This window comes from Perna viridis, chromosome 14 (assembly GCF_037379345.1).
Source record: "Perna viridis isolate PV_CMFRI_1.1 ecotype Kerala chromosome 14, ASM3737934v1, whole genome shotgun sequence".
NCBI classification, from domain to species: domain Eukaryota; kingdom Metazoa; phylum Mollusca; class Bivalvia; order Mytilida; family Mytilidae; genus Perna; species Perna viridis.
This window is the reverse complement of record NC_142458.1, coordinates 25,756,566-25,766,835: the sequence shown is the minus strand read 5'-3', so window position 1 is coordinate 25,766,835 and position 10,270 is coordinate 25,756,566. Positions and strand designations below refer to the sequence as shown.

At 32.8% G+C, this 10,270-nt stretch overlaps 1 protein-coding gene across 2 annotated transcripts in view; it reads left to right on the top strand.

The window, feature by feature from the left end:
- The first annotated feature begins 569 nt into the window (after nt 1-569).
- LOC148598773 (solute carrier organic anion transporter family member 5A1-like) overlaps nt 570-10,270 on the top strand; it is a 53,045-nt gene continuing 43,344 nt past the window's right edge. The window contains exon 1 of one of the 2 annotated variants that reach the window (XM_088560219.1): nt 570-673. The gene's annotated coding sequence lies outside the window, so the exon portion shown is untranslated. Of the gene's footprint in view, nt 674-6,072; nt 6,138-10,270 lie in introns of those variants that run through there. The other variant, XM_088560220.1, reaches the window with a different exon arrangement.

Genomic DNA, 10,270 nt, shown 5'->3' with positions numbered 1-10,270 from the left:
CGCCGTGTATCCATCTGCATCATGAAAACTGATTTCTACAACGTATCATTGTTTTCCATTCCTCTTTCGTCTACATCGGACTTGATTTTTATGAGCAACTCGGCGGTTGTTTCTAGAAAAGCAGAGGACGCTTACCCTACCAGTGGACCTTGTCCATGCTCCCAATTTTTAGTGGAGTCGGAGTTTCTCATTTACTTTTGTTACTTTGTATGTATTATTTTAGTTACTTAATGCTCTTTGTATTTTTTATCTGTTTTCCATGTCTGGTCTTTGTCCCTGGATTACATGGACTATATTCTTTCGATTTCCGCTAGAATCTTGGTTCCCTTGATTACTCTTTACGTTAATATTAAAGCAGTGAAATAAATCTTGACACAGATGCTTCAGGAGAAATTATAAAAATTTGCGTTTTCTAGATAATTGAATATGCTTGAGACAAACAATTCCCAATTGAGAACAAAAATATGCCCGATTGCCAGATTCTTACACAGAATGGTATTTATGAAGGAATCAGTCGAAGAGAGACAACTCCATTTTTTAAGTTGAGTCACATGACTTTACAATCCGGTCCAATCACAGACGAAGATACAGATCTTTATAGGAGACACGAAGATACTGTTGCGTGCTGCCAAAGGATGAATTTTAGCCAAAACGACGAGAAGTGCTGTAAACAGTAAGTATATATCGAAGTGGTTTCCATTATACTGTAATTGCATTTTTTTGTTATTACATGTATATATATATGTACGTCATGTCTTCAAAATTAGTGCAACAATGTCAAATCACATTGTTTTGATTTGTGCTCGCTGAACCGTATCGGAGATTTAAAAAGCACATGTTTAGTTGTCACCATGAAATTGCACGATATTCGATTCGTGTATTTTACTCATTAAATGGACCTTTCTTGTCTATTATTTTACTTAATTAATTAAGTAACGTCTGCTTCGAATTGAAATGTTATCTTTACTGTTAAATATGCGGTTGGACATATATTCTAAATTAGATAGCCCCTGTTTCATTGTTTGTCTTATGCTGATAAACTGAGTTAGAGTTTAACTTTTTTCATTAAAAAAAAGTCTTTTAAAAACACCAATTTTAAATGATGTCCCGTAAGAGCATCCATACAATAAATTATAGGTTTTGAACCGAAAAAACGTAGAAGAATCTAATGTCATATTGGTCAGAGAGTAGATCTCACAATTTTCAAGACCGAAGCAATTCTCGACAATCTGCTCAACAACATGTTATTTTTCAATGAATATCCTAGATAGCTCATTTTTAGAGCAGAAAAATCAGCAATCTGTTTGTTGTTTTTTCTTGAATTTTGGGCATGAACTTGTTTCACTGGAGAGGACGAAAAATCTGTTGGCAAGAATTACTTGCTAGCAGGAAGTGTCACAGTGGGTTCTGCCACTGTTGGATACAAGGAACTATAACAAAAAATGCAGTTTATTTATTACAAATCATTTGCAGATTGTTAAAATGCTCAGATTTATAATAAGATTTCCATTTGTTTGGTTTAGAGTCAGAAACATTATTGGAAATCATCACTTCACACTTGCGGTTGTTATAGACGCTTTCAGTTTCTGGGTGTTTTTGGCGAGGTACACACTTTTGGTATTTGAAGCGGCAATTCTTTGCAAAATTGGTTCAGTTTGTTAGTTTAATCGGCAGAGAAAGATTTGAAAGTAATAATAACCGAAAGAATAGATACAGTATAAACTGAAGGAAGCCAAGAAGTAAGTTTGGATAACTAAAGCCTTGAAGTTCTAGTTTAATTTTGAAGCTTGTGGTTTACAAGCAAGCAGTTTCAAGAAGCTTTCAGGATAGTTGCAAACTACCAGGTTGTTCGATACTGTAATTTCTCTAGCTAGGGAATGGTCGCATTCCTTTGAACAGGTAGTTTGTAACTATCTGTGGGCTTTCTTGAAACATAGTGTTTCAAAGACTAGGTGTCTCAGAAGCTAGGTGTTCCTAGACTAAGTGTCTGGGCAAAAAGTTGCTCCAAGACTAGGTTCCTCAGAAACAAGGTTTTCAGGGACTAGGTGTCCCGGGAGCTTGATGCTCCAGGAACTTGGGTTAAGGCTAAGACGTTAGTTGATTTGCTTGATATATGCATTTGTTGTTTAGGCTTCTTGTTTTATTGGTAGTTTGGTTAATTTAGAACAATCAAGTTTTTATATGTGTCATAAATATTGAAGCACCTCAGATTCTGTGAAAACAGATACAAACGGCATTTTTAACTTATTTTGAATTTGATAAGTATTCAAACACGCCGAAAACATTACAGAACTAACTTGTGCAGTGCCTGCATCCATGTCACAGTAAACTCATGTATATTTAGATGTAGGCACATTGTATAGCTAGAAGATAAATAGGTTTTTCTATCATTTAATTAACCATAACAATTTTAATCAATTCAAGTTCAAACAATAATCAATTTTTAAAGTCTGTTCAAATAATTCTACAATATATTCCAATGTCTATCAAGTAAAAACCAGAGTAAAAGTAATCAAATAAAATCCAAAATAATGTTAACTATATTACAAATAACAGATTTGAAAATAAAATTTAAAATTCAATAATTTTCAAAAATCAAATTTTAGTCCAAAATGAAAATAATGAGTCATTGCATATAATCTTTTTACCCAGCAGTACTCAGTTGACTGGATGACTGATGGACAGTCATTTAGAGCCAGTAACATTGACCTGAGTGGCGTGAGGTTACTTAACCAAAACCTGACAGATTTCATAAAGCTTGGACACCATATTTATATCATTTTTACATAAACTCAATAAAAAAATGATATGTTATTATTACTACAGTTACATGTATGACAGATAAATGTAAATAAAAATTAACAGTAATTTAATAAGTTCATTTTTTAATTCTATGATTACAGCTCAAACTTTCAACCCTTAATCTTTCCAATCAAAGATAATTAGCTCAAGGCAAGTAGAAACAATTAACTCAAAACAGAATGTCATATGTCCTATATCCCAAAGTGTCATATGTTTTATATCCCAAAGTGTCATATGTCCTATATCCCAAAATATCATATGTCCTATATCCCAAAGTGTCATATGTCCTATATCACAGAATGTCATATGTCCTATATCCCAAAGTGTCATATATCCTATATCCCAAAGTGTCATGTCCTATATCACAGAATGTCATATGTCCTATATCCCAAAGTGTCATATGTCCTATATCACTGAATGTCATATGTCCTATATCCCAAAGAGTCATATGTCCTATATCCCAAAGTGTCATATGTCCTATATCCCAAAGTGTCATATGTCCTATATCCCAGAATGTCATATGTCCTATATCCCAAAGTGTCATATGTCCTATATCCCAGAATGTCATATGTCCTATATTCCAAAATGTCATATGTCTTATATCCCAAAGTGTCATATGTCCTATATCCCAAAGTGTCATATATCCTATATCCCAGAATGTCATATGTCCTATATTCCAAAGTGTCATATGTCCTATATCCCAGAATGTCATATGTCCTATATCCCAAGTGTCATATGTCCTATATCCCAAAGTGTCATATGTCCTATATCCTAAAGTGTCATATGTCCTATATCCCAAAGTGTCATATGTCCTATATCACTGAATGTCATATGTCCTATATCCCAGAATGTCATATGTCCTATATCCCAAAGTGTCATATGTCCTATATCACAGAATGTCATATGTCCTATATCCCAAAGTGTCATATGTCCTATATCCCAAAGTGTCATATGTCCTATATCACAGAATGTCATATGTCCTATATCCCAAAGTGTCATATGTCCTATATCCCAAAGTCATATGTCCTATATCACAGAATGTCATATGTCCTATATCCCAAAATGTCATATGTCCTATATCCCAAAGTGTCATATGTTCTATATCCCAAAGTGTCATATGTCCTATATCCCAAAATATCATATGTTCTATATCCCAAAGTGTCATATGTCCTATATCACAGAATGTCATATGTCCTATATCCCAAAGTGTCATATGTCCTATATCCCAAAGTGTCAAAAACTTAAATTACACAAAATAGTTTTTCTTTGTTTTGTTCTAAAAATATTCATAGTGATATTCATACTCACAAAAAATACTTCATAAAAAATAAAACATTACTACACTAAGTATTCCTTGACCTGTATATACATGCAAGTCATGCACATTTGTAGATGTATAATCCCAGTTGGGATTCAGTCTCGTAAATTTTTATTTGATTTACCTCAGGCAGGCTATTTTGTACCTTTGATTTACCTCTTATTATCAACCCTATTCCCAATGAGATTATCAACCCTATTCCCAATGAGATTATCAACCCTAATCCCAATGACAAAAAGTGTCTTTTTTTCTCAAAATTTATCATGAATTTCCCAACTGAAGCAAGCAGTATGAAAGTTAATTCATCTGTCAGTAGAATGAAGGTCATATTTATTGATGAGTCAGCAAATCATTATTGTCACAGTTTCTTGAGAGCAATTTCAAGACTGGGGAAAGAAACACATCTATTCTTCAATCTGCGACTTTTTATGACAGCCGATGTACGATAATTGTTTTGAAACTTCTTTTACCTTTGTCTTCCATCGGTTTTAAAATAAAATGTATCCGAAGTGAAAATTGCATTGTTGGTTATGTCTCATAATAGTAAATGAGTATATTTGTTAGTTTTTTCCCCAAATTGATAAAAAAATCCTAATCTCAGGGGCAGGGGCCTTATTTGAAAACAGGGTGGGTCGATCAATGGGGATGAAATCATATCTTGAAAAAGACACTGCATAACCTGTACACTAAATGTATTAATTGATGTAAATTAACATGTATTGTAAATCTGATGCACATATACATGTACATTTGTACTGTATGCATGCATATTGATGAGGCTTAGATTTTCATTTAGAATCACAGGAAAATTTATTGATCTGCCAAGCATTTCAATACAACTTCAATCTACATGTACAAGTAAATTTATCAGCATTTTAAAGTTTTAGTCTTTACATGTACTAAATGTACTTTTGTACATTTAGATACTTGATAAATGTTTTTTTTCTTACATGGTTATTTTATAAACTGTTAACAAAAAATTCAGATAATAAGTCATAAATCAACAAAAAACATTGATCTTAAGTAGTTAACATCCCACAACTTCCTCTATAACCCTAGTAATAGTATGAACAAAAAAGCCAGTACTGTACAATGTCAAAAATTTTTCTACTTCATGCTTTACAAGGGTTGTAAGCAAGAGATGAACCTACAACATGTACATGTACCAGTAATCAGGCAATACAAATCTTTTTTTTTTTTTGTGTTAAATTCAGAGAAAATATTTTAAATGGAGCTATCTAAAATTAGGTCACTTATTTTCTAAAATGCAAACTAATTGGGAAGTGCATTTCAATGATTAATGTAATAGTTTCGTTTTGCAACTTAAAATACCCATTTTGTTAACTGGATGTACAATGTACAAATTCGAAATGCTAAAATCTAGTGGTACTTGTAAAATCTTTTGATTTCTAAGATTGATGGACTTTTACTTTGGGTATTGTATACGGTATACATGATTGATCACCTCGTAATTACTGTATAATAAGCTTGAAAGGGTAAAGTTTTTAGTACAAGTTATTAATCAATCCAAAAGACTTTAAACCAAGACACAAATGTTCAAGTTACAGTCAAGTTTTTTTCTGTCTTCAAATGAAATTTAAAAAAAATTCTCATTTGTTTTCCTCAAGATTTTGCCAGTACTGCATTCTTTTATGTGTACAACTATTTTCACTCACTTCTTACTTTGTTGGCCCTCTAAAACTATGTCCATTGGTTGTAAAATTAGAGGCTCTGTCAAATTTTCGGTAGCATCGATTTTTTGCTCCAGGGGTTACTGCGTATTTTGTTAAAATGAAACTCTGTGATTGTGTTTTTAAAATGCAGTCTATATATACATGTACAAATGTGCATTTTACATGCATGTACATGTCCTTGAACTTAAATTCCTATTTACAGTCTGTCTGACAGGGTTTATCTTTTAAGATACCAACTTATTACTTTAAACTTTGGATTGACACTCCTTTTATCATCACATGTCAATTTGACCAGTTTCTGTTTTATTTTGAATATCATTCAGGTAGGCAAAGCATACATTATATCAATTTTGGGTTACCGGTATTGTTGTGATTTTACAATTTTTTACATGCATACATGTATATATTATGTACATTTTTTTTGTACATGTACAACTGTTTATATAAGGAGAATAGATATTGTGAATATGTCAAAGAGAGAACAACCCTACCAGGATGAAAAATGTCAACTCAAGGCTACCAATGGGGCTTTATTAAGTGACAAGGAAACCTTCAACCATAAGGTAGGCTGTGGCTGGCCCCAAAACAACATTATACACATCTATTTTTAGGTACATTGTACATGTACAAATGTACAAAATGTACATGTACTTAAATTTGTAGTTGTATCATACGTGTACATGTAAGAGCTTAATAATCTTGATATCTTATAAATATTTTGAATCAAGATTTCCAGGGTTTGGGAACAAATGTGTTGTTACCTACAATGTATTCATATGCCTGTTAATTTTGACAGTTCGTATTATAATAACACATGAACATCCTGTCAAAATTGAATGGTACATGTTTACTGCTGTCCACCACTCTGTCCAAAACTTTTTTTAGCCATTCAAACTAAACTGACAATTATTTTTATTGAAGGATGAAAGCTCCTATTGATTTTACATTTATTTTCAAAATTTACATGTAGTTACGGAGTTAAAGGACTTTTTGCATTTATAAAAAGTGTGGTTGTCTTCTTTTTATGCTCTAACTAAAAAACACTTTCTGCAAATGACACAAAACTTTTAGATATTCTTTGTATCCATAATCATAGGTTTTTATTCATTTTCTATAAAATTTCAATTTCAGGTTTTCGAATTTTGGCACATTTTAGCTCACCTGGCCATAGACCAAGAGAGCTTATGCCATCACTTGGCCTCCGTCGTTGTCATGGTCAAATTTTGGAAAATCTTCTCAAAAACCATTTTACGGAATTCCATGAAAGTTTGCTTATTTGTTCCTCAAGGCATTCCACACAAAATGACTGTTGTGATTTTTGATCCATAAAAACATGGCCCCTGTTACTAAAATTAGAACATAGGTGTCAGAAGGTAGTTTTTTGCAAATAAATCTGAAGTTGTTGCCTTTAGCAAAATTCTGGCAGGGTAATATTTTTTAGCATTAAGAGACGGACCTATGTCAAAATTTTCAAAACAATTCATCATTTGATGAAGGAACATAGGGTTCAGAAGACAGTTTTTTGAAAATGATTCAAAAACTGTTGCCTTTAGCAAAATTCTGGTTTAGGTCATAAAAATGCAATATAAAGCATTTGCTGCATTTGACAATTCAATTGATTTTAACTTAGCCTGTCTCATTCCTCAAGTTTTTCAAATAAGCAAATGGTTAACCAGGCAGTCTTAATGATTAAGCAGTAGTCCGAGGCCCAAGGCTTGTCAAAATGGAAGTGGGCCTTTAAAATTAACCACTACAGGCCAACAGTCACTATGTAAAAATTTCTGAAAAATGTATTTTGGGCCTGTGAACTGGAAAGTTAGTTGCGAAGACTGACCAGGTGAGCAATTCAGGCTCTCTTGAGCCTCTAGTTAGCACTGCAGTTTGGTTTTCCCTTTTTTTGCTCTCTAACTGAAAAATGCTTTCAGCAAATGCCATGAAACTTCGAGATATTCTTTGTATTCGTATTCGCAAGGTGGTTTTTAGCACTTTTTCAAAAAATAAATTACAAATTAAAATTGGCCAGTGTGAGATACATGCACATGTAAATCATAAGTATTTGGCATCACAATGTACCAATCATTCATTAATTATAAAAGTAGTGAAAAGGTTTTGGAGCTCCAAGTATTAAGTAGCAATCCAGCTAAGAATCATGCAAATTTTGCAAAATGTGATACACCCAAAAAAAGGCAAAAAAAAAATTTTATTTTTGTTATTAAGTTGTTTTATGGGTCTATATGATGAAGTGTACATGTATAATTATTCATTTCAATCTGTCTGTTCTAAGAAATAATTCATGAAAAATCCAATAGTTTTATTGTACATTTTTATTTACAATATATTTCAATGTCATTTACAGAATTATCTCCCTTTAATTTTGAATTCTACAGTACATTCTATATAATTTTTATCTCCCAAGAACAATAATTATATGAAAATCCACATGTTAATTTCTGTTAACTACAAAATTTTAAACAAAATATCTAAAATAAAAATATGTAGGCCTTCCAACTTTGAATGATTCTTATCTGGTGTATAACTTATTAGATGTATAAATTTATAATCAGGTGTTAAAGTGTGCTAATCCTCCCTCTTCCGCATGCATTCATAATCAAGTCCAAAATAAATCTGGCAAAACAGATATAACACCACTGGAGCAGCAGGTACTGCAATGGACCTGACTTGGCACTGGCATTTCAAATGAAATGGTGGGTTAATTCTAGGTTTTACAGCATGCTCAAACTAGAGTGCTACATTTCTACTTAAAGGCTTTGTTGGTCTTTAAAAAATGGTCCCAAAATTAACAATTTTCGGACTTAGAAACACTATAATGTTTGGCTTTTCAGCTGAAGGGTTTATCATGCACTCATGGCACAGCTCTTGATTTCTTATGGCATGGCGATTAAGTTTATGTAGTATTAGTAGCAGTAATTTTATGTGTAAATTATGGAAATTTGAGGGTAGTTTGCAACAAGTGCAAGTTAAAAGCTGACAAAATGCATTTTATGTGTATGTATTTTGTATAAATCACTCACTGATATACATTTACATTTGAAAATAATGTAACCATGTACACAAATGTACCTGATGTGCATATAGCTGAGAAAAAGGAATGTACGCACACAATGTGTTTTTGTCACCTGTGACACATCGCGAGGGGACATGGAAAGGCCGGCGGTCTGTCTGTCTGCGTTCTCTGCACTCTTTTTTGTTATGCTTTTACCAAATAAGTTTGTTTTTGGTATGTGGCCTTATTATGAAGAGTTACAGATGAAGTTTGACTTTGGCTACAGTTGTATAATTTTACGGAAATTATGGCCCTTGGACTTAGAAAATTTCAGTGTATTTACAGTTTTCCACACTTTTTTAGCTCACTTGGCCAAAGGCTAAGCGAGCTAATGCTATCACTTGGTGTCCGTCGTCGTCGTCGTGGACAAATTTTTAAAAATCTTCTCCTCTGAAACTACTGGACTGACAGGTTTTAGACTTTGCATGATTGTTCCTTAGGATGTTCTGCACAAAATGAATATTGGGATCTTTTATTCATGAAAAAACATGGCCGCTGTTACTAAAAATAGAACATAGGGGTCAGATTGCAGTTTTTTGCAAATAACTCAAAAATCGATGCCTTTAGCAAATTTTTGGCAAAGTAAATTTGTTCAGCATCATGAGATGGACCTATGCTTAAATTTTCAAAACGGTTGGTCAACTGATGTAGGAGTTACGGCCCCTGAAACAGTTTTTTTTGCATTTTTCACATGTGAAACTTTGAAAATCTTCTTCTCAAAATCCATTGCACAGAATTCAATGAAAGTTGGCATATACATGTATATTCCTTAGGGTATCCCACACAAATTGACCGTTGGATTGTTGATTCATGAAAAAAACATAGAACATAGGGGTCAGATGGCAGTTTTTTGCAAATAACTCAAAAACTGTTGCCTTTACCAAATTTCAGGCATGGGTAAAATTGTTAAGCATCATGTGAAGGACCTATGCCAAAATTTTCAAAACCATTCATTGACTAATGTAGGAGTTATGACCCCTGAAACAGTTTGTTTTGTTGTTTTTTTTTTCACATGTACAACTTTGAAAATCTTCTCTAAAAGCATTTAAGATCATTGAATGAAAATAAGCATAATAGTTCTTTAGTGTATTGTGCTCAAAATGACTGTTGTGATTTTTAATCCATGAATAGATGTGGCTGCCTATACTAAAAATGGAACTGAGGAGTATTAAGACAGGTTTTTGAAAAAAAATCCAAAATTGTTGCCTTTAGTAAAATTCTGGTTCAGGTCATGAAAATGCTATGAAAAGCATTTCCTACATTTGACAATTTAGTTGATTTTAACTTAGCCTGTCTCATTCCTCAAGTTTTTCAAATAGGCAACCAGGTGAGTGATTCAGGCTCTTTTGAGCCTCTAGTTCATAATGCTTTCACCAATTGATTTTAGATTTT